A 26354-nucleotide genomic window follows, 5' to 3' on the forward strand; every position below is an offset into this window, starting at 1 on the left:
ACTCATACGGCGAGCCTTCTGTTATCTTATTCTTAACTGAATCTAATGATCATGTCCAGGAATCACGTCAAAAGCATTCAGGTCACTAGAAACATGTTTCCAATACACAAAGATATTATGTCCTTCTTTATTGACACCTATAGCAGCTTCTTTCGATCCATCCATATTGACATCATCTGGAGTATGCATAGACTAACGTTCTTGTGTTGCTTCTGAGACACATTCATTGTCGCCATTTTCACTTGCACTCTCACTCTCACTTTCACTTTCATAATATATATCAGACCAACGTACAGTAGGATCATTTGAGTCACTTAGGGGTTACGTATAATACTTGGTTCACTGCTGTTTTCATCGCTAAAATCACTTAAAGCTGCCCTAATCTTATCTGCCTCCATGTCCACGAAACAAGCAAAAGAACATGCACACACACGTACGTTCAGTGCAACAATAGCGGAGCAAATAGTGTTATTAGAAGTCTGCCACCTGTGCTACCACCTGTTGGAAATTTCATGACCCAAGGCAACAGTTCTTTTCCCAGGGCCCAGAGCTTTCAACAGAAACATTTATTCAAATTATATCTGTGAGCCTGGCATATACACAGGCTTTAAAACACAACCAATGTATGTTAGGAAATAAGATACACGTGGTCCACCAATAAAACCTAACTGTGTATCAAATAGATACACATGGGCTGACAGTGTTCATAGCAAACTGTAGTCTGGTCCCAGGATGAATTTTACTCAAAAAGGGTTGGGGCTGAGAGTGTTAATTTTTCCTTATAGAACAGAAAGTATTTCGATTCATGAAAAATTGTTTCGCTTGTTCCTACATAGTACTGGAAATTGTCTGAGCCATGAAAAATTTTCAGATTCTTTGAACGATCTTTCACTTTTTAGCATTTCTATACATGAATTAAATCAATTTTATGATTAATGAAGAATTGTTACTTGATCACTGATATTTGTTTAGAGCGGAAAATTTTCCGGAAAAATATAACGGAAAATTTTCCGCGGAATATTTCCCACCTCACATCACTATGGGTATAAAACTCAAAAGCTTGAAGATATCGCCCTCTTTTGACATATGAAAGCGTGCGTTGCTCTGTTCTCTGCTGAATCACACTTTTCAATGTTTTGACTGACTTCGGAATCGGAATCACTAGAACTAGAACTTTTATCTTCATTTTCCTCTTTGATAGCAACAATCGTAGTTGATGTTAGAAGCGCATTGACTTCAAAACTCAGGGAAGTGGAACCTTCTTATTCATTTTCCACTCTGACGGTGACATTAATTAGTAGCTGATGTGGTGGAAGCTCTAATTTCAGCATTCATGAAACTAAAGTTTTGCTGTTCATTTTCCATTCGTAGAAGATGAGGTATAAACGCTAACTTCAATACTGTGTTCAGTCTGTTGGCAGTCAGTAGTTGATAGTCTTGCAGGTTTGGAGACACTAAATAGGTATGTGATCGTTTTGCAAGCATCAACACCTGCTTCTAATAGCTTTGCCTTCTTTCCACGACGCCGTATCAATTTTCAAGATTTATAACCTGATCCATTTAGTCCGAAATATTCTTTTATATGTTTCATCTTGGGGGCGATTCGTTGGGGGCCCTCTGGGCGTCGCTGGGTAGTCCGGTGACCCTATATGCCCCTATCCACCTTCATATATAAAGAAGTTTTGGTCAATCATACTTCTTAAAAATCGGAAATCACAGAGTTATTATAAAATTCCTCTGTGTAAATTCTCTCGTAAATACAAAATACTATTGGGTAAACTAGATGAAGTTCGTTTTTTTTAATGACTTTCCTTCTTGTTCAGTTCAGCGTTCAAGCGTATGACGTCATAAATCACTCGACCTTCTCTGTAGCTTAAATTTTTTGAATTGTCTCCACATGTTACGCTACTGGTAAAATTCTGTTACCTTCAAGTTGTAAGTCTTGAAGTAAATTGTGGCCTTTTTTTTTTTAACAAATATTAATTGTTTCTAAGATAAAAAGGTGGACAATATCTTTTGGGACACACTGTATTTTCCTTTCATTTTCTCTAATTTTTTTCTTAAATATTTCCTTGCGCCAAATGTAGGGATTTGACGTTACTGGTTTGGTTGCTGTGTATAAGTGAAAATCTTTGAAATTAGCACTGGCAAAGAGCACCGGTGTGGCAAATGGCGAACGGCCAGTTTCTTCTTTTCTTTTTTTTTTTCTATGAACATAGAAGATGTTCTACTTCTGTCAAAAAGTTCCGCCAGAGTTCAGCATATTGTTACATCCCTTTGAAACCATAGACGCCAATATGCTGCTCGTATATAGTAAGAATATAATAAGAACTCCATTTTCCTTTGGATATTTGCAGCATGACTGGTGGTTCCCATGTGAGAAATCTTGGAGATGTGAGAAATTTTACAGTTTTTGCCCTCGAATGAAGTCTCACAATTTTCCTTTATCGTAACAAAGTATACATTTAAAAAAAATCAAAGTAGCGTTTTTCTTTTAAGAGTGCACTATTTTTTTTTAACCTTTCATGTTACTGATGTTCATAACATTGTGTGGTACTCAATTTACGTTTTTTTTCTTTCCTAAGTACACATAATTTATGACGATCATGCAGTGAGACTTCCAATATTATGATGTTAATCAGTCCGTCCGTTACTCCACACGATAACAGTTGAACTGGACAGAGTTCGTTAATGTAGTAAATTCGTTAATATCTTAACGGGTAATGGCGATTTTAATGGTTATTAACCATATCTCATGTATGTAACCGAACATTTTTAGTTCTGTTTATTTTGCAATAGATAGTTACAGGAAATATGGCGTCTGATTTCGTTAACGGTTAAGTCCGTTAAAATCGTAACGAGTAACGGCAACTTTAACGGTTGCAATCTGTAGCCAATATCTCATACATGTAAGCGATTTTTTTTAAAAAAAATCAGTTTTTATAATATATATCTAGTGCGATTTTATCTAAGGAGTTCGTTAATGGGATCAATTCGTTAACATACTATGGATAATGACAATTTTAACGACAGTTATATCAATTTTAACGGCAGTATGTAGGCATTTTTTAAAAATTCTGCTTTCTATAATAGATAGCTAAAGAGATTATCTCGAGTGAATTCGTTAATGGAGTGTATACGTATTATATTATGATAACGGCGACTTTGCTAGTGGACCTCCTCCAGCCGCTGTAGAAAATCAAAATTTCAATATATCTGGCAACGTCGCAGATTATCTTGGAACCATTAGCATTGCACTACGAATCCATCAAGCATTTACATCGATTCTTATGCTAATCTGTGTTGCTAGTGGGAACGTATATCAACTTTAACTTTCCCTAGAAAGAATCGATTTAACTATTTGATAAATTGGTAGATCTTTTCATTGGTTCTTTATCTGCGACGTTCCCACATAGTACAATTCGCGTTTCCAGAAGAGGACCCGAAAAAGTATACAATCATATATATTATTCGCTTAATTTTGTAGTCCGTGGGCGCCATTCTAGAACACCTAATAATAATAATAATAATAATAATAATATATATTATCAAGGTGGCCAAAAGTAGATATACCGTCCTACAAAGTGTAACATTTTAATTTATTAAGAAATTAGTTTATTTGTTTCTGTTTGTTCCAAGCTTAAGGTATAAGTGAAAACAGATTAAATACAAATAATAAAGAAACTGTAAGTCACTGCTTGTATGAATAACAATAAGTAAATTATGTAAAATGCCATGAGCCGGTCAGTACGGGACTGTGTATACCTACTTTTGAGCCACCCTATATATATATATATATATATATATATATATATATATATATATATATATATATATATATATATATATATATACATATATACAGGGTGGGCCATTTTAATTAATCCACGGAAATATCTGAAAAATGATAAAACATAGAAGAAATGTTTGAAGTACACGTTATATATTGCTAAGGGGGAAAACCATTTCCGCCAAAAGTACCCCTCCCCACCCCCCGGAAATGGGGGTAACGGGGGGTAACTTTAAAATGTCAAATGGGAACATGGGTCGAGTAATACCTCGTTCGAAAGGTCTTGGAAAACTAAGTAACGCTGTACCAAAATTTGTTTCATATGGAGCACCAGTTTCAAAATGGCCGCCATGATATAGTTCGGAAACTCCAGTAGCCGTAGTATGAAAACCATGGGAGGTAAATGAATGGAACAAAATTGAAATACGTAAATATCATAAGGCATATCAAATGATGTGACCCCTGCGATCCCAGCGGCTTCCCTGAAGGGATCTTGTGCACTAACTTCAAAATTTCAATGTCCGACCGGACAACGGTTCGGGCGTACGCTTGACCTACCCAATGCTGTTTGTAAGGCAGACTTCAGGGATAGAGAATTAGTGCACTCAGTTAATGCGGATGGCCACAGTCAAAGGCGCCCATAAGGGGGACAAGGGGGGCTCTCGCCCCCATAGAGGAAATTGTGCTTCGGAATATCGAAAACTCAATAGAATTTTTAGAATAGCTACAGCAAAATTCTCTGACACTGATACTATGTTTTGGCGGCCTTTTGAGAACACTGCCATTTCACCTCAATCGTTTTCTCCTGCAAGATGTTTGATTTTGCAAGATTTATCGAACGAGGTACCACTCGGCTCATGTTACTATTTGAAATCTTGAAGTATCCCTTCAGGGAGGCCACTGGGATCACAGAGACCACACCATTCGATATGCCCTATGATATTTACGTATTTCAATTTTGTTCCATTCATTTACCTCCCATGGTTTTCATACTACGGCTACTGGAGTTTCCGAACTATATCATGGCGGCCATTTTGAAACTAGTGCTCCATATGAAACAAATTTTGGTACAGCGTTACTTAGTTTTCCAAGACCTTTCGAACGAGGTATTACTCGACCCATGTTCCCATTTGACATTTCAAAGTTACCCCCCATTACCCCCATTTCCGGGGGTTGGGGAGGGGTACTTTTGGCGGAAATGGTTTTCCCCCTTAGCAATATATAACGTGTACTTCAAACATTTCTTCTATGTTTTATCATTTTTCAGATATTTCCGTGGATTAATTAAAATGGCCCACCCTGTATATATATACCGGTATATAAATTGAAAGTGACTATGTTCGTGACTCCTAATCTCTTGAACCACCAGACCTGTCTCGATCAAATTTTCAACATAGATGACATTCGGGCCTGCAATGGTATTTATCTATTCACTTTGACAATAGAACTTATGGGAGGAGATAGGAGGGCAAATACATAAAAATAAATAAAACTTAATGACTCTTGAACCACCGGACCGATCTCGATCAAATTTTCAACCTATTTGAAGTCTAACCCTGAGATGATTTTTGTCATATTACTTTGACGATGTAACTTACAGGAAGGGAAAGACATTTACAAATGGTCGAAAATGATCGATATTAGTGTCGATCCTATGGTTTTTGAGGTTGCTGAGATGAACAGTGACACTTCTGATACCATTTAAATTAAAATTCGTCCCCTCAAAAATTGTGGATGAGAGGGTATATATATTGTAAGGATCCCCACATCATAACAGTAGCACACTTCAATACAACACGTGTTATTGATTACAAACAACGAAACAGACGAGAAGTCAACACGGAAAACACCAGAGGAAGCCGAAAGGAGACGGACCTCACGAAAGGACCCGAAGAGAACACATAAAGGCGCAACCACGGAGGGACCTGGTGTCAGTCCACCAACTGATCAATTAGCCAGAGGTCGCATTGGACTAGGGGTACACCTTTCCTTAAGCCGAGGTCGCATTGAACTAGGGATCCTCACTACAACCAAGCCTCACGAAGCTGCCTTGGGCTGAGGGGGCTTTCTTTCAAGACTCACCAGAACATTGCAGGTGCCTTGGAGGCTACTTTTAGAGAAGGGGCACCCGTGCAAAACACCAGTCTCCCCTCATCTGGTCAAATAAGAAGATAGACACTATTTACTCTTTGTAATCAAAGACATTTGTAATTAGAACTTTGTAATAAAATTGGTGAAGAGAAAAGACTCGACCGGACTGTCATTTAGTCTCTACCTATAAAGTCATTGCGATATATCTATACATATATATACTAGACTCTCGCTAATCTGGCCATTCCTGGCACATATGGGTGCCGGAGAGGAAGTGCCGGATTATTGTGTGTCTGGCATTTATTTCATTTATTATCTTGTTTTTCTTAATTTATTTATTTTGAAAACATAGGGGTATAGTGTACTGCACTTTATTAAATCGAAGGATATAAGTTTAAAACATAATGATCAAGCATCGAAATGGTTTTCTGTTAAGAACCTCGATTTAACTTATCTAAAATTTCGAGTTTCTGCTTGAGGTCTAGCGTAATGTGTTTCCTTTTAGAAGACATGTTTCCGAACTGTAAAGAATAAGACAATTTCGAATACGTACAGTATATAAAGCATTGTTGCGCATGCGCACGATATTTCATTGTTCACGTGTTTTTGGTTGGATGTGAGCCGGATTACTGAGGATCGGATTAGCGAGAGTCTAGTATATATATATACATATATGGTGATTAGAAAAATGGAAATACCTGAACGAAATTGCAACTTACCAGATTAATATCGTGTCGGGCCACCTTTCGCCTTCAGAACAGCCCTAATGCGACGTGGAATGGAGGCATAGAGGTCGTGAATGGTAGAAAGTGGAATTTTACACCATTCCTCGTGCAGGGCATCGGCCAGTTCTGTGAGAGAGGATGGAGGTGGAAATCGACGCCGGAGTCGTGTTTCCAAGACGGACCACAGACGTTCAATTATGTTGAGATCTGGGGATTGGGCACGGCAGGGAAGTGTTGAACTTCATCCCGATGTTCCTCAAACCACGCAGCAACAACGCCAGCTGTGTGAATGGGTGCATTATCATCCTGGAAGATGGCGTCATTGTCCGGGAACAACATCCGGACCATAGGATGCAATTGGTCTCCTAAAATTGTGACATAATCGTTGGTAGTGATTCGTCCGCTAAGTGTGACCACAGGACCCAATAAAAACCATGATATGGCGGCCTACAGCATCACCGAGCCGCCGCCATGTTTCACAGTTGGGCGGAGACACTGCAGATCATAAGCTTTTTGGGCGTTCTCCACACATAAACACGGCCCGTGGTTGGGAATAGGGTGAATAGGGTGAAGGATGACTCATCCGACCATATCACACGTTTCCAGTCCTCAATGGTCCAAGTTGCATGGTCGCGGCACCATTTGCGGCGTGCGAAAGCGTTATGTTCCCTGATGAGCGGTTTGGCCCGTGCAACACGACCCCGTAAGTTCATGTCATGTAATTCGCGACGGACTGTGATTGTCGAAACAGGGTGGGGGAGGTGCTGATTGAGTTCCTCTGTCACTTGCTCCGCAGTGGCACGACGCTTCTGCGTGAAAATGCGCTTTAATACCCGCCGTGACCTGTCACTCATGATTTTCTTCCACTCACTGTTCCGCTTCCCCGATGTGGTTTTCCCGTGTGTTGTGTAGGCTGTCATCATCTTCGACACTGTCCCGCGCGACACATCTAACACAGTAGCAACTGCCGTCACACTCACTCCACATAACCGCGCACCAACAATTTGCCCTCTTTGAAAATCTGACAGGTCTCCCATTTTACACTACCTCCGTCTGCTGCAGCCACTGGACACTGCTGTTTCACTGCGCCTGACGTAGTATGGAGACCGACCTAAAACACCACCACCAGTGGTCCGGCGCTGCGGGCGCGACGACACCACTGCCAACACATACATCTGACGTGTTGCCAACTTCAGGTGTTTCCATTTTTCTGATCACCATCTGTATATATATATATATATATATATATATATATATATATATATAATTAGTTTATATAGTCTGGGTATAAGTTGATGAAAACCCGTATTGTTAGTTGGTGTAAACATGCAATCATTTTGTTTAGTAGAGTTCCTGGAAATGAGCAACAATTTCAATTTAAAAGTTGAAAGACATGTTGAATAAATCGCACAGTTGTTTCATGCTTGTTGACATATGGTGCACTTCTCGTTCAAGGTAACGCTTGAATATTGCTTCTAGTTAACAGCTAAAGAGAAAAAGAATTTCGCAGCTTGTGTACAGTACTCCATGCACAGACACACAATTTACACGAGAATTAAACTTTTGTGCTTGGCATGCTTTCATCTAAAATATTAATCGCTCTAAATGTGAATAAGCTGTAACCACCTAGACTGTAGATTCTCTAACTCAACGTACACAGAAACAAAAGGACTTTGAGAGAGGAAAAGTTGACTTAAGAATAGAACACAACAACGCAAACAGAAGAGGAAACTGAATTCTGTGGATGCATGATGTAACAAAACGAGTGCTTTAAACCAAACTGATTGTTGTATAATCATAGTTTTAAACTTTTAAATCAAATAGAATTTATTCAAAAATTGCATTTGTTTCTTCAAAATATGCTATATGGACATATAATATACCTAAATGCATTATATTAAATTAGATGATCCTATCACTTTACAGGAGGAGTTGTTTGTTAGCATTTATATCGCTTAATGCATTGCCCTTCAGATGGCAAAGTCAATTTATGCAAACACTTTACTAGAAACTTTTCTTAAAGTGCCAATCCATACAGTCGTTTCTAGAACTGCCTTCTAACTATATCGCTAGCATAAGCGCCATTGGCAAGGAAGATCCAACTATTCTAGTCCAACGTCAAGCTTTATGAGGACATGTCTCATATAGACTCAGTGCTGATCAGGACGCTAGACTCCAAATCAAACAATCCTATCGTTTCGAGGCGAAGGATTTTATTAGGATGATCTGATTTGGTTGGTAATCCGATTGAGAAGATCGATGTGTATTAGATCCGTAGCAGAATGTTAAGACAGGAACCGAGATCATTTGCAGGTGTAATTTGAGTTCATCTCACATTCATACATACATACTAATGAACAACAAACTTTCAGAAGGTCGCAGGACGGCTGGACCTCGATCTGGCTAATCCCTGGCTAATGTTTTGGTGCATGCACAATTGGTTTCCAGGTGACATATTCCGTAATGTAGATTTATGCACACTGTCTTCCAGGTATCAAAGTTTGGATTGCCGATTTTTGCACAATAACAAGGAAATCATTCGAGGTCCTAATGTGTTCAGAGTCATCTTCCAGAAGATTGAGAATAAAAAATTAATTTATGCATATTTATATACAAGTAGTCAAATATATGTCAGTTTATGTAGTCTCTGTGAGTCACTCGAATTTACTAAATTGGTTTATCAAGTTCCTTTACAATTGGATAAAATTCACTGTCAAGAAATAGAGTGACATGCTTAGCAGCGTTTTATACATGGTGTGTATGTAAAATGTCCCGGTTTTTAAATAGTTAGTTGTGGCTCTGCCTCTATAGCTGGCATGAAATATGTGCAAACACTAAAATAATCCATAAAATCGGAAGTTTCAGTTTTGATTCACATCGATTTTGCGTTCTCAGTAGATTAATCATTGGCATGTAGCCACATAATAATTAATATGGAGTATACAATTGAATAGCCCCAGCCCGCCAAGTGCGGTTTGTGGTGGGGAAACACCGTGTGCGAGGGCTTCCTCGAGGTTCTCCCATTTCCTCCCACTTTGGTCATTCTAATATGATCACCATTTTATTATCACCGTCTTTCTTAGCTGTAGCTACAGTGCAAAATCACCGAACGATCAAACTCAAACAAAAAATAAATTGTGTGTTTATAATGTTATCAACTACTGGTTTACCAACTGTGTTACCTCCACACTAAGAACTTGCTGCTACGAGCATGGTGTTCGTAAAGGGTCTAATCGAAAGAAAATTCTAAGAGTAGTGACGAAGCTGAGAATTGGTTCACTATTCAGTGACAAAGGAAGCACAATTCACTGTCATTGGTACCTCTGTTTACAGAAGATTATCGTGAGCAATTGCTTCCTTCTCCATAAATTCATTTCGTCTTTTATCACATGGGCCCAAACGATGTATCAAAACATGCAAAACTTGGATCCCACAGAGTGATATTAGTTTATCTACAGAATTAGAATGACTAGACAAAGGGAAGATTTTTCGAAGATCATCTCATCTCTAAACATTTAGGACCTCGAACATCAACAGATATTCTGTACGGCAACCTGAAGGATAAAGTGTACAGCAAGAATTCACGCACTATCCAGAACATCTAGACAAACTTTACACCACCAAAAAAAAAAAAAAAATTATTGATGAACACAGATTAACGTGTGTATCTGAACACATGGTGAAACTAGTAAAATTATATATCCAGGAAAAGGGCCACATTTCCGGCATGTCTGCTAACTAAATTATTTCTCTCGAATATACAGAGTGGCAGTGAGTAACGTTCTTACTTACCAATCAGCTGATCTATGTTCAAATCTTCATCGAGAACATTTTTCTTCATTTCGTCAAAAGAACATTTGAAATGAATGAAAATGGATGTGAGTGTGTATTCGGGAGAAAGCATAAAGAAGTATTATTTAAAAATATGTGAAGCGGAAACAATATTAGAGACTGTTGAAAAGATAAAACAAAAACACAGGGAAGAAATTGTCTGATTGAGATGACAAAAAATTAAAATAGCGAAAACATTGAAAGTGATGATCGATAGTAACTTTGTAAAAGTTTTCAAGTTAGCGGCAAGTAACCTTCGAGTGATAAATAGACATCGGATTTTTACGCAAATGCATATTTTGTTTGCTTATATGCATCCCTGTTAAAGTTGGTAGGGCTTTCTAACGACAATAACACAGACTGAATTTGAAAGTTTTATAGTGCATATAAATGCATATTTCAAAGGTTAGAGCATATATTAGTGCTTTAGAGCATATTAGGCATATGTTTTAACTTTTTATTTCAGATGTATGCTTTTAGTATGGAACAAATCCAGTTTTAGTTTGTACTTTCAATGCCTTTACATGTCTATGCAACAGAACGGCTTTTTGAATAGGAGCATGGAAAAAATAGCTAGTTTATAGAAGACCAATAATGTTAGATCAGTGGAATAGAGACGCCTATAATTGCCAAGACGTTAAGAGAAATGTGATAATGATGAAGTCTTGTAATATTATGTCGACATCAATTCAGAAACACGAGACGCGAGGAATAATGTTCAGTGAAAGATTAACTGTAGTTGATGAAGTCCGGTACGAGCTCCAGTCAGTTCCTGGTAAATTCGGGCACTCTGTAAGAAAGAAACTGACGGATGTTATTGCCAGAAACTCCGACTACAAAACATTTGAACCCAAGGGAAAATACCTTCAAGGGTTAGATTTCAACTTGCTAGAAAATATATAGATACTAAACTTGCTCCTCTCTATAAATACTGTCCAGTAATATATTTTAATGTACAGATCATTTTGTGGCTACAAATGTCACAAATTAGCTCCAAAAGGTGAAGAAAACATCTTGTGATATACTGTAAGGCTAATTATAGAAAGGAGTACATCCTTGAAAACGAAAACTTTTCTTGTACAATGGAAACGTGTCCGAAGTGGGGTTGGTATTATTTCGTGTAAAGTAAATGCACTCTAAAATACAAAAAAATTGGAGATCGTGTTCTCATATCACTGTGTTTATTTTAATCTGATAATTTATGTGTGTTTTTAAAAGTTGGGAGTGTATAAACTGTAGCTGTCATAAAAATAAAATCTGAAGAGAAGTCACTGAAAGGTAAAGTACACTTTTGATGTTATATTTCACCTACAAAACTTTTTCACGACTTTGCTGCATGTTTGAAAATACTCTTTTCATTGCATTTTAGTGCATATTAAGTGCACATTTTAGCACAATTAACAGCATAGTTGCATGCATATTTCATGAATTTTAAGTTCATAAAAATCCAATGTCTAGCGATGAAAGAACAGTATCTGTTATGATGATATTAAGTGAGAAATTTATTTATAAAAACTTTGGTTTTCGCATGTTATATAGAGCTTATTTTACATTTACAACGTTCTCAAAAAAACTTGTTGAGCTCTCTCGTGTCTAAGTGGTTTGCGTACGCGCCATTGGCGTGTGAAAACTTTGGTTTGGTTCCTGGTGGTAGCTCATGCGATTCAGATCCCACGTTAACCCCTAGATTCACGTCTCATATAGCCTCGCTACTGAACGGGACGCTGAACACAAAATCAAAACAAAACAAAGATTGTTTTATGATATGAAATCAAATCTTTGAGTTTTACGTCCCACGGTTATGCCGTGTAGGCTAAGAGAGACGGTGATGATAAGAAATGAATGGAATAGTGGAATGAAGAAAGTGGGAGGAAATGGGGGAACCCCGAGAAAACCCACTCACACGGTGTTTGTCCACCACAAAGTCCACTTGGCGAGAGCAATGATGATGGAAGAGTCAGTGGTATGAAATGTGGAATGAAACAGAGTACCCAAGAAAATTAGTGGACAAGATGTTATCCAACACAAACTTACTTGGCCGTGGATCAAACTAAGAACCACACACATCAGAGGTAAGCCTTCTACCACTAAAGCCACTACGATCCTACAAAGATTGCTTTAAAACTAAACGAAGTGATTGTTTTTTTTTTTTTTTTTTTAAAAAAGCACAAGATCTATGACGTTAAAATAAAATAAGTTTCGTAGACCACTTAGTATATGAGGAAAAGTTATCGTATGTTTATTTTTTCTTTAAACGTAGTTGGCAACGCAACATGCAAAATGTTAAGAAGTCCGTACATCAGTGAATGAAACTCAAAAGTAATTTTCTGTATAAACTTTGTTTCAAAAGACATGTTACACTCAACGCACGTACGTGAACTGTGTGTAAAAGGCAAAACTTTACTGAGTGAGTAGCATGTTTGAAAAGGTTAACCAGCCTTCCAAGCAGAAATTCAGTTTAGAACTTGACTAAAATGATCATTCAAGAATCCTTTTGTGGAAAGTTTTATATATATAAGAAACCCTATTCTATGTCATGCAACTGTGTTAATGTTTGTAGTACTCTCAAAATATGAACAGAGATGAATGAGGTAAGTGCGAATTCTTTTTACCTTTTGCATAGTGAATTTCTTTTTTTTTCTCCCCCCCCCCTCTCTACATATAAATAATAATGTGAGTTTTCTGCTCTTAAGACTTTAGATTAGCACAGTATAAATTTGAATGAGGTCATCAGGCTGCGAGAATTTGTTCCATGTTGCCGGAATTAACTGAAAGAGATCATATTCATTTTTAATAACCTGGGAAGCGTAGTAACTTTGCGATAGAAACAAGTGATTCTTTGTGGTGGAAATAAAAATATGATTTTCATAGTTGCTGCACCCACTGTACTCCAGTTTCCCTTTTTTAACTTTCTCATGGAATGTTTTGTTTCATTTCTTATCATTTTAACGTACTCCAAAAGAACGCTCAAGACGATAAGTTTGAAGTAAATGACAATCCTATGATTAGCAATATAAAATTGAAAGAGAAGTATCTGTAAACTCAGAACGTTATTAAGAGACACTGAAGTGTCAATGAAACAAGGGTACCTTAAAAGTGACGTTTTGCTGTGCCTTTGGTCTTAAGAATGGCTGCAATGTGAAGAGAAATGGATTAAATTAGTCTAGGAAAGTAACCTGGAATTAGGGTCTGTCTAACATCTTTTAGACTTCCCAGAAACTAAGTAAATACGTCCGTGGTAAATTATATCCTTGTGCACCTTTTTACCATAGTACTCCACAGATGTTCAATGGAATTTAGTTCCGAGTTTCTCGGTGGCCATTTCAATAGGGAGGAACTGGCGGAATCCTCATCGGCCCAAGTTTCAGCCAAGCAAGATCTGCAACAGGATCAATTGTCTTGTTGGTACACTCTATTTCTATCTGCAACCAAAAAAGCATGAATAGATATAGGTAAGCGCTCAGCAGGTCCACGTTCTTCGATTCAGTGAGAGCAGGTAGTACATGTACGAAAGCCTCAAATATTTCTAGGAAGAAACACCTCGGAGCATCACGCAGCCGCCATGACATTGTCAGTTTCAATTTAGCACGTTGAATCCTTGGTTTCGTCCGCAAGCGACATTTTCGCAGCTTACAATTAATATTATGCAGTGGAATCCAGAATCATCGCTTCACACTATTCGCTTTCAATTGTTGACGGTTCCGCCACTATGACTGTGACACACGGAAGACGTTGGGTGATGTGTAGAGCAATGAGAAGAGGTGTTCGCGGCGCCACACTGCTACTTTCGTAGAACGTCGACCTCTCAAGCCCAAACGATGAAGCGAGCCCTGCACATATCGTCTACTGACTGTACAACTTGATCCTCATTCAATACGGTGCTCATCTGAAAGAATGTATGGTGACGATGGCTACGTGCGATACAGAGGAGATTTCGATGGTAACGAGCATCAAGGTTGTTTGTCTCATTGAACTTTTCCAGATTATTCTCTTTTTACAGCTACTCATGTCCTTTTTGCATACTAACCTCGCCATGGCCGGTCCCAATCCCATCCTGAGAAAGAGAGAGGGACCCCGCTATTGAAGCTCGGGCAGAATGCATTGTGGCAGGCTAGTGAAGGAGAAGGAGATCGGAACTCGGTAAGTGAGTGGAAACACATTACTCCCGTTATGTTCAGTGTACAACTACTGTCTCATCATCATTGTGGACAGTGGTGCATTAGTTGGACAACTACCTACCGGGGAATGAAGGCTTCGGTCGGATCTCCAAGTGGCAACTGGAAGGGTACGTGTTACCTCGTTACGGCCTAATCGAGTTAGATAAAACACCTAGGTAGCCTGCTGCTTCTACCAGTGAGGGTAAAGTTTTAGATATCCTCCGAAATGAGCAGCTAGATTGTGCCCTTTGGTCCGGAAGATAAGTCCACATGGTACTCCAACACGAAAAAGAGGGTAATTGGTGTGCCTACTGGGGTGGATCCAACACCCAAAGGGGAGGAATAATGATACTTGAGAATGCAAGTGGTGACTTCCATCGGGTTCGGGACAGCATACTTTATTCTAACGCACTGTTTGTACCTCAGAAAGAGTTGTGAGGTAATAAGAGTCCTTCGTCCCAAGCTTTGATTGATTTTGCTGGGTGCAGGATTCCAGTAACTTTACTGGGGGACCCGATGATTCCAAATGATCATGTCTTTTGAAAATAGACAGTCGACATAAATCATTGGATCTATTAATGTACGGAGTACCTCTGACGTAAATGGAGGATTTGGATGACCCTATCAAGGGAAGGGGTGGTGTTTCTTTCCAAATGGGTATTGGGTTTGGGAGGTAGCTAAACTACGTGCAACGGGTACTTGATGCCTCAACATGTAGAATAGAGGAAGTGCATATTATTTGGACGGTCCCACTGGGGAATAAGGCCTAGGCGGACTCCCAAATTACCATGTCTGCGTAAGCAGACAACCTACATCAGTCATTGATTCTAGTAATATATGAAGTACCTCTTTTATAATTATAATAAGTCTTGTATTGCTTTGGTGATTCTACCTGGAGACGGTCTACTATCTAGAAGGTCCCCAAGTGGAAATTGGAAAAAAATCCAATACTAGGTTTCTGGGTAATAGTTTTAGATTGGAGTGGAAAAAAGGAATCCAATAGGGTGTGGGACTGCTCTCAAACCCAAATGGAGAACTGGTACTTACTTACTGTTGAATTTAGGATGGAATACGAGAGCATACCAACGCGTTCGCGGTATTTCCACGTGGAAGGTGGTGGCCACCAAACGATAAAGGTATGCAGTCAGGAATGATCAGGCTAACCCGGGTTTATCTGAGCTATCCGGGCTTGGATTGTACTATGCCAGACTGTGGTCAATCCATAGAATTTGATGGTTGATACGTGTACTCGCGGTATATAATGCTCGAGCACCATGTTTGCAGAGCATGGTAGGTCCTGACTCGCCAGCAAGACAGTCTCGACCGGCAGGCACTCTCTAGTCTAGTGAGAACATCCCACTCCCTACTGTGAGATAGGAATTACACGCTAGTAGCGTCAAGGAAGCTTAACAACCCTTGAAGATACACTAAGTGAACGAGGACTTGTGTCCAAGAAAGAACGCGGGTAGGATGGTTAACGGCGCCTGGCCATAAACACAAGCCCTCAGGCAATTCTCAAGACAAGTAAAATGTGGACGTAAATCATTATCCATCTAACTCTTACTTTGCTCTTAATATTGTGGGACAAAAAAGTCTAATTTCTCACAAAATTACTGAAATTGAATTTCACCTGCGTCGAATACGTATTATTTGCCCTCGATCGACGATATCTGCATCAACCATTTTACACATTCTGTCCGGTTTACCAGTTGTTCCGATTTGATTTTCAGTTTAGCACCTCTTTCAGCAGCGAAGCTATATGAGACGTGGACCTACAGTTTAACCTGGGATTCGAACCACATGAGCTCCTACTGCGAATTAAACTTGGATCTCCAACGCGAAAGGCAGATACGCTCACCGCTGAGATATAAGGGAGCTCTACCAGTTAGTAGTAGGCCCCCCGTTATGCGCGAATTGACCTTTATGACGTCAGAGGTCAAAGGTCAATGACCTTGGCCCAGGGTCAATGACCTAGGGGTACCTAGGACCACCCCCTCTAAATTTTGACAGGGGTACCATGGCCCACCCCCTAAATTTTGGCAGGGGTACGTAGGACCACCCCCCTTAAATTTTGGAAATTGCCAAATCTAAAAATTTGGTATGGTAGCCTAGGACCACAGTATGTACCTCTATCAGTATTGGGTGTCTATGTCGTTCCCTTTCATGGGTAAAAAATTGCCAAAAATTCAAATTTCGGGGGTTTTTGACCTAATTTATCCCCTTTGATGAGGTATTATTACCCTATATAGTTATATGGGCGTATACAGGGGTCCATTACCTTTCAAAACATATGGGTATATTAATGCACCCCTTGAAAAATTTGGGAGGGGTACCTTGGCCCACCCCTTAAATTTTGGAAATTGCCCAATTTAAACATTGGGTATTATAGTACAGGACCCTAATATGTATTATGATAAATTTGGGTGGTCCACCTCGTTCTCTTCTAGGGGTACAAAATTGTCAAAATATAAACGTAAGCAATACGTAGTACCACGTGTTTGGTTTTTGGTCGATTTTATCCCCTTTGATTAGGTGTTATTATCCTATATAGTTATATGGTCATGTATAGGGGTCCATTACCTTTCATAAGATATGGGTATATTTGTGCACTCCTTTAAAAATTTGGGAGGGGTACCTTGGCCCACCCCTTAAATTTTGGAAATTGCCCAATTTAAACATTTGGTATTATAGTACCGGACCCTAACATGTATTATGATAAATTTGGGTGGTTCACCTCGTTCCCTTCTAGGGGTACAAAATTGTCAAAATATAGTACAACCACGTGTTTGGTCTTTTTGCCCAATTTATCCTCTTGGATGAGGTTTTATTACCTTATATGGTTATGTATAGGGGTCTATTCCCTATTATAAGACATAGGTACATTTGTGCACTCCTTTAAAAATTTGGGAGGGGTACTTTGGCCCACCCCTTAAATTTTAGAAATTGCTCATTTTATATATTTGGTATTATAGTACTGGACCCTAACATGTATTATGATAAATTTGGGTGGTCCACCTCGTTCCCTTTTAGGGGTACAAAATTGCCAAAATATAAACGTAAGCAATACGTTGTACCACGTGTTTGGTTTTGACCTAAGTTATCCCCTTGGATGAGGTCCTATTACCTTATATGGTTATATGGTTATGTATAGGGGTTTATTTCCTATCATAAGACATTGGTACATTTGTGCACCCCGGGAGGGGTACCTTGGCCCACCCCTAAATTTTAGAAATTGCTCATTTTATATATTTGGTATTATAGTGCTGGACCCTAACATGTATTATGATAAATTTGGGTGGTCCACCTCGTTCCCTTTTAGGGGTACAAAATTACCAAAATATAAACGTAAGCAATACGTTGTACCACGTGTTTGGTTTTGACCTAAGTTATCCCCTTGGATGATGTCCTATTACCTTATATGGTTATATGTATAGGGGTTTATTCCCTATCATAAGACATTGGTACATTTGTGCACTCCTTTTAAAATTTGTGAGGGGTACCTTGGCCCACCCCTTAAATTTTAGAAATTGCTCATTTTATATATTTGGTATTATAGTACTGGACCCTAACATGTATTATGATAAATTTGGGTGGTTCACCTCGTTCCCTTTTAGGGGTACGAAATTGCCAAATTTTAGTACAACCACGTGTTTGTTTTGGCTCAATTTATCCCCTTGGATGAGGTCCTATTACCTTATATGATTATATGGTTATGTATATTGGTCCATTTTCTATCATAAGACATGGGTATATTGATGCACACTTTAAAAATTTGGGAGGGGTATCTTGGCCCACCTCTTTATTATGGAAATTGGCCAATTTAAACATTTGGTATAATAGTATAAGACCCTAATATGTATTATGATAAATTTGGGTGGTCCATCTCGTTCCCTTTCATGGGTACGAAATTGCCAAATTTTAGTACAACCACGTGTTTCGTTTTTGACCTAATTTATTCCCTTGGATGAGGTCCTATTACCTAATATGATTATATAGTCTTGTATAGGGTCCATTTTCTATCATAAGACATAGGTACATTGATGCACCCCGGGAGGTGTACCATAGCCAATCCCTTAAATTTTGGAAATTTTTCAATTTAAGCATTCGCTATCATAGTACATGACCTCAATATGTATCATGATAAATTTGGGTGGTCCACCTTGTTCCCTTTCATGAGTAAAAAAAAATGCCAAAATATAAACATAAGCAATATGTTGTATCACGTGTTTGGTTTTTGGCCCAATTTATTCCGTTTGATGCGGTCTTATACCGTACATGGTTATATGGTCATGTATATAGGTTCATTTCATATCATAAGACATGAGTACATTGATGCACCCTTTAAAAATTTGGGAGGGGTATCTTGACTGATCCACTCAGTTTTAGAAATTGTTTAATATAAGCATTTGGTATCTTCGTACAGGTCTTCAATATGTACCACTATAAATTTGGATGGTCCACATCGTTCCCTTTCATGGGTAAAGAACTACCAAAAATCAAATTTCGGAGGTTATTGACTCCTATTTAGCACGTTATATGGTTTATTACATCTATATGTTTATGTTCTCTTTTAAATTTGGGAATTATAAAATAACATAATTTGGTAAACGTTTTCTAGGACCCATTGGTGTTTCTCTTATGGCCAAATATTCAAAATTTAAAGGTTATTAACCGGCTTTATTATTAAATGAGTACAGGATTTATTATTTTTTCATAAGACACAGGTGTATTTGTGCACCAATCTTAAATTTTGGGAGGGGTACATTTCTTATTGTCATATCAATAATTGGTAATTGTTCTTTGGGTAAATCATTGTGATCACGTGATCAGTTATTGACCTATGATGGGATTAGGAGTCCAGGACATTGGTACATTTAAACTTTGTAGGATAATTTGAGAATGCGTCATTGGTATTGATTATTACAGCCAAATATAAACGTAAGCAATACGATGTACCACGTGATTGACCTTGATGAGGTAGTGTACAGGGATACATAGCTAACCTTATTGAATCTTATGACTCATAGTCTTAAGGGAATACATGCTACAACACTGGCAAAGTTATTGTTGATGTAATTTGATTGGTTGATCACTATCTTTCGTGCAATCTGATTGGCTGATCACTATCTTTCGTGCAATCTGATTGGTTGCTGATTTTCAAATCTTTGCTGCATTCAGTTTTAAGATTTGTTTAACATTTAAAAATCTTGGTTTCGTTCAGCATTTTGCACTCACTGATAAATATGATCAAAACCGTTTATTTGTTAATCGAATAGTTAAAAACCGGATAAAGTTTGACGGTTAACCGTGAAACGTAAAATTTTTAGTTTGAAATTTTTTGTTTGAAAATTCTTCCTTTCAAATTTTTGTTTGAATTTTTTGTTTCAAAATTTTGTTTGACATTTTTGTGACAACTTTTGTTTCAAAATTTTTTTGTTTAAAAATTTTTCGTTTGAAATTTTTTCGTTTCAAAATTTTGTTTAAAATTTTTGTTTGAAAATTTTTCGTTTCCAAATTTTTTGTTTGAAATTTTTTGTTTCAAAATTTTCTTTGAAATTTTTTTCGCTTCAAAATTTTGTTTGAATTTTTTTCGTTTGAAATTTTTTGTTTGAATTTTTTTCGTTTCAAAATTTTATTTCGACATTGGCCTCTGGCAACATTGTGGTGCAATAGTACACGTCAGAACATGATAATGCAACGTCATCAGTTTTTCATCATATATAAGTATCGTTCGAGTTAGTATTCATGATAACATCATCATGGCTACTTGTCTGCAGTTTCTAAACACACGTGATGTGATGAAATCATTTACCAAGATTACTGATTTACAACAGAATGTACCTTATAGAATCTTAGCTAGCCAAATGATCCCTACAGAGTTTGGATTAAGAATCGTAGTGAAGCTTGAAAATGATAAGAATATAATTTTACCAGCAAGATATTTACCCATGGAAGCATCAAAACAAGAAGAACTGCTGCGTTTTTTAAATACTGGATCTGTATCTTTATGTTACAAAGGACTCTTGGGTCGAAGTCATCAATTTGAATTTAGTACACAGCCAGATTCGTCAGCAAAATCATGAATTCAAACGTCAGCACATTTCTTTCCAATGACGTCAGCCGTAGTTGTATGAATTTGGTTGGTCGGCATGACGTCAGCAACTGTGATGAAATCATGAATTCAAACGTCAGCACATTCCTTTCCAATGACGTCAGCAATAACTATAAACCAGCAAATACAGTGTCATCCCACGAAATCATTTGAGCAAGTGCTTTTCAGGAGGAAAGATGTGTACTTCTAACGATAAAGAGTTCATCTTCGCAAGCTATTATCCAATAAATATATTTCAAACAAAACATGTGATGATTGGTATCAGTGCTAGAACATTTGAACCTGTGATTCGATTGGGCAAAGCAGAACAATTTGGTGTACAACTGACCTGTGAAGAATGGCAAATATTATGTTCACGAATCGACCAAATGAACGATTATTTTCATGATGAGCTAAATGTGACCATAGTCAAATCATTAGGCTCAAATCATGAAGTGGTGCTGCGTACAGTCCTCGAAGAGAAGATGGTGCTGTTACGTAAAAAGAGTACATTCCATGTCCCTCGCAACATGGTGTATCTAACACAAACGGAATGGAACAAATTTATCAGCGTATTTCAGTGTGTGAAACATGCAGTGGAAGTGTGCAACAAAACAAGTATATTCCTGAAAAAGTACTATTTTGAAAAATGTGTTATGCATATTGCACAACATGTATCTAGATATTGTGATGGTTGTCAACATCGTTCGTGGGTGCATACCTGTATTGATAAACAGTTTATTTGTGATCAAATGGACATTGAGTTTCCACCAATTGATATTGCATTAGACCTTAAAAGACTTCAATTGGAATTAAAATTATATGCTAAAGACAAACTAGTGCAAGAAGTTCAAAATACATTGTATCGACAATATCCAGAACCACTATCTGGTATGGATGTATGTGGAGTGTAATAAAATGATCCATTTCAATGAATTGTGTTTTTTCATTTCAAGTACAACCCCATATTCTGACGTGTACTATTGCACCATAATGTTGTCAAAGGTTTTTGTTCTAAACAGTTCCAGTTCTTTACTAATAAGTGCACAAACTTTTAAAAATGTCAAACCAAACTTTGAAACAAAAATTTAGAACAAAAATCTTTGAAACAAAATTTTGAAACGAAAAAAATTCAAACAAAAAATTTCAAACGAAAAAATTCAAACAAAATTTTGCAGCGAAAAAGATTTCAAACAAAATTTTGAAACAAAAAATTTCAAACAAAAAATTTGGAAACGAAAAATTTCAAACAAAAAATTTTAAACAAAATTTTCGAACAAAAATTTTCAAACAAAAAATTTCAAACGAAAAAATTTTCAAACAAAAATTTCAAACGAAAAAATCTCAAACAAAATTTTGAAAATTTTCAAACAAAAAATTTTAAACAAAAAATTTGGAAACGAAAAAATGTCAAACCAAAGTTTCAAACAAAAAAAAATTCAAAAACTTTTTAAATGTTAAACAAAACTTAAAACTGAATGCAGCAAAGATTTGAAAATCAGCAACCAATCAGATTGCACGAAAGATAGTGATCAGCCAATCAGATTGCACGAAAGATAGTGATCAGCCAATCAGATTGCACGAAAGATAGTGATCAACCAATCAAATTACATCAACAATAACTTTGCCAGTGTTGTAGCATGTATTCCCTTAAGACTATGAGTCATAAGATTCAATAAGGTTAGCTATGTATCCCTGTACACTACCTCATCAAGGTCAATCACGTGGTACATCGTATTGCTTACGTTTATATTTGGCTGTAATAATCAATACCAATGACGCATTCTCAAATTATCCTACAAAGTTTAAATGTACCAATGTCCTGGACTCCTAATCCCATCATAGGTCAATAACTGATCACGTGATCACAATGATTTACCCAAAGAACAATTACCAATTATTGATATGACAATAAGAAATGTACCCCTTCCAAAATTTAAGATTGGTGCACAAATACACCTGTGTCTTATGAAAAAGTAATAAATCCTGTACTCATTTAATAATAAAGCCCGTTAATAACCTTTAAATTTTGAATATTTGGCCATAAGAGAAACACCAATGGGTCCTAGAAAACGTTTACCAAATTATGTTATTTTATAATTCCCAAATTTAAAAGAGAACATAAACATATAGATGTAATAAACCATATAACGTGCTAAATAGGAGTCAATAACCTCCGAAATTTGATTTTTGGTAGTTCTTTACCCATGAAAGGGAACGATGTGGACCATCCAAATTTATAGTGGTACATATTGAAGACCTGTACGAAGATACCAAATGCTTATATTAAACAATTTCTAAAACTGAGTGGATGAGTCAAGATACCCCTCCCAAATTTTTAAAGGGTGCATCAATGTACTCATGTCTTATGATATGAAATGAACCTATATACATGACCATATAACCATATACGGTATAAGACCGCATCAAACGGAATAAATTGGGCCAAAAACCAAGCACGTGATACAACATATTGCTTATGTTTATATTTTGGTATTTTTTTTACTCATGAAAGGGAACAAGGTGGACCACCCAAATTTATCATGATACATATTGAGGTCATGTACTATGATAGCGAATGCTTAAATTGAAAAATTTCCAAAATTTAAGGGATTGGCTATGGTACACCTCCCGGGGTGCATCAATGTACCTATGTCTTATGATAGAAAATGGACCCTATACAAGACTATATAATCATATTAGGTAATAGGACCTCATCCAAGGGAATAAATTAGGTCAAAAACGAAACACGTGGTTGTACTAAAATTTGGCAATTTCGTACCCATGAAAGGGAACGAGATGGACCACCCAAATTTATCATAATACATATTAGGGTCTTATACTATTATACCAAAGGTTTAAATTGGCCAATTTTCAAAATAAAGAGGTGGGCCAAGGTACCCCTCCCAAATTTTTAAAGTGTGCATCAATATACCCATGTCTTATAATAGGGAATGGACCAATATACATAACCATATAATCATATAAGGTAATAGGACCTCATCCAAGGGGATAAATTGAGCCAAAACAAACACGTGGTTGTACTAAAATTTGGCAATTTCGTACCCCTAAAAGGGAACGAGGTGAACCACCCAAATTTATCATAATACATGTTAGGGTCCAGTACTATAATACCAAATATATAAAATGAGCAATTTCTAAAATTTAAGGGGTGGGCCAAGGTACCCCTCACAAATTTTAAAAGGAGTGCACAAATGTACCAATGTCTTATGATAGGGAATAAACCCCTATACATATAACCATATAAGGTAATAGGACATCATCCAAGGGGATAACTTAGGTCAAAACCAAACACGTGGTACAACGTATTGCTTACGTTTATATTTTGGTAATTTTGTACCCCTAAAAGGGAACGAGGTGGACCACCCAAATTTATCATAATACATGTTAGGGTCCAGCACTATAATACCAAATATATAAAATGAGCAATTTCTAAAATTTAGGGGTGGGCCAAGGTACCCCTCCCGGGGTGCACAAATGTACCAATGTCTTATGATAGGAAATAAACCCCTATACATAACCATATAACCATATAAGGTAATAGGACCTCATCCAAGGGGATAACTTAGGTCAAAACCAAACACGTGGTACAACGTATTGCTTACGTTTATATTTTGGCAATTTTGTACCCCTAAAAGGGAACGAGGTGGACCACCCAAATTTATCATAATACATGTTAGGGTCCAGTACTATAATACCAAATATATAAAATGAGCAATTTCTAAAATTTAAGGGGTGGGCCAAAGTACCCCTCCCAAATTTTTAAAGGAGTGCACAAATGTACCTATGTCTTATAATAGGGAATAGACCCCTATACATAACCATATAAGGTAATAAAACCTCATCCAAGAGGATAAATTGGGCAAAAAGACCAAACACGTGGTTGTACTATATTTTGACAATTTTGTACCCCTAGAAGGGAACGAGGTGAACCACCCAAATTTATCATAATACATGTTAGGGTCCGGTACTATAATACCAAATGTTTAAATTGGGCAATTTCCAAAATTTAAGGGGTGGGCCAAGGTACCCCTCCCAAATTTTTAAAGGAGTGCACAAATATACCCATATCTTATGAAAGGTAATGGACCCCTATACATGACCATATAACTATATAGGATAATAACACCTAATCAAAGGGGATAAAATCGACCAAAAACCAAACACGTGGTACTACGTATTGCTTACGTTTATATTTTGACAATTTTGTACCCCTAGAAGAGAACGAGGTGGACCACCCAAATTTATCATAATACATATTAGGGTCCTGTACTATAATACCCAATGTTTAAATTGGGCAATTTCCAAAATTTAAGGGGTGGGCCAAGGTACCCCTCCCAAATTTTTCAAGGGGTGCATTAATATACCCATATGTTATGAAAGGTAATGGACCCCTGTATACGCCCATATAACTATATAGGGTAATAACACCTCATCAAAGGGGATAAATTAGGTCAAAAACCCCCGAAATTTGAATTTTTGGCAATTTTTTACCCATGAAAGGGAACGACATAGACACCCAATACTGATAGAGGTACATACTGTGGTCCTAGGCTACCATACCAAATTTTTAGATTTGGCAATTTCCAAAATTTAAGGGGGGTGGTCCTACGTACCCCTGCCAAAATTTAGGGGGTGGGCCATGGTACCCCTGTCAAAATTTAGAGGGGGTGGTCCTAGGTACCCCTAGGTCATTGACCCTGGGCCAAGGTCATTGACCTTTGACCTCTGACGTCATAAAGGTCAATTCGCGCATAACGGGGGGCTTCGAGACTAGCAGCTATGTATATATTCTCTTGTACCTTGGTGAGAAATGAGATAGTAGTGCCACGATGTATGCATAACTATGTATTTGCCGTATTCAGTACCACTCCAGTTTAAAGCAGTATGTATTCTAATAAAGTGATTGACAGTAGAGACTTCAACGAAAATGGATACCCACTCCAGATATAATAATTTGTCCTACAGTACCTACAATACGTCTTTAGTCAAGACTGAAGATAGAAAATAAAAAGAATCGAGACGAGACCGAGATTGTATGATGTTTCGTCTCGTCTCGACCCGACACCATCCCTAAATATACTATTGTTCAAACATGTGGTTCAGAGTTCGATTCCCAATGATTTTCCGGTATTGACCTACCTTACCTGTTCGCTTAGTTCACTTTAATTTTCTCGCTATTGCATTATGCTTCAACTATACCTATCGTATAGTTATCTGGAATTGTCTTTCTTAAGTATTTTGTCTCAAGAATGAGTTCCTATCTTAGGTTAATTAAATGTCTGCAGTATAGTACATAGTTTAAAACAATATTGGTAACACTCTAAGCAGAGTTGTTTCTCTTCTACATATGAATATTCTTACGGTTTTTCGAGGGTCCTACTCAATGACAACGTGGCCACTCATAGTCAAAGACAATTTGCAAAGAAAGTTTAAGCAAAACCCATGCGCACAACTCAGACAGGCTAAGTGAGTGATTCATTACTCCTATTCACGATCTCTCAGCTTGACTTCTTCACATGAGTAGCGCATGGTCAGAAGACCGAGCAAATTCCTCGAGCTCGATTATTTTCATAGCGAATGAGAGATCACTTAATTATCAAGATTATGCTCGATTATGCTTATCTCTAGTTCTTACCTCGCTGCTA

The sequence above is a fragment of the Thermobia domestica genome, chromosome 6, assembly GCF_964235325.1.
Source record: "Thermobia domestica chromosome 6, izTheDome1.hap1.1, whole genome shotgun sequence".
In the NCBI taxonomy this organism is placed as follows: domain Eukaryota; kingdom Metazoa; phylum Arthropoda; class Insecta; order Zygentoma; family Lepismatidae; genus Thermobia; species Thermobia domestica.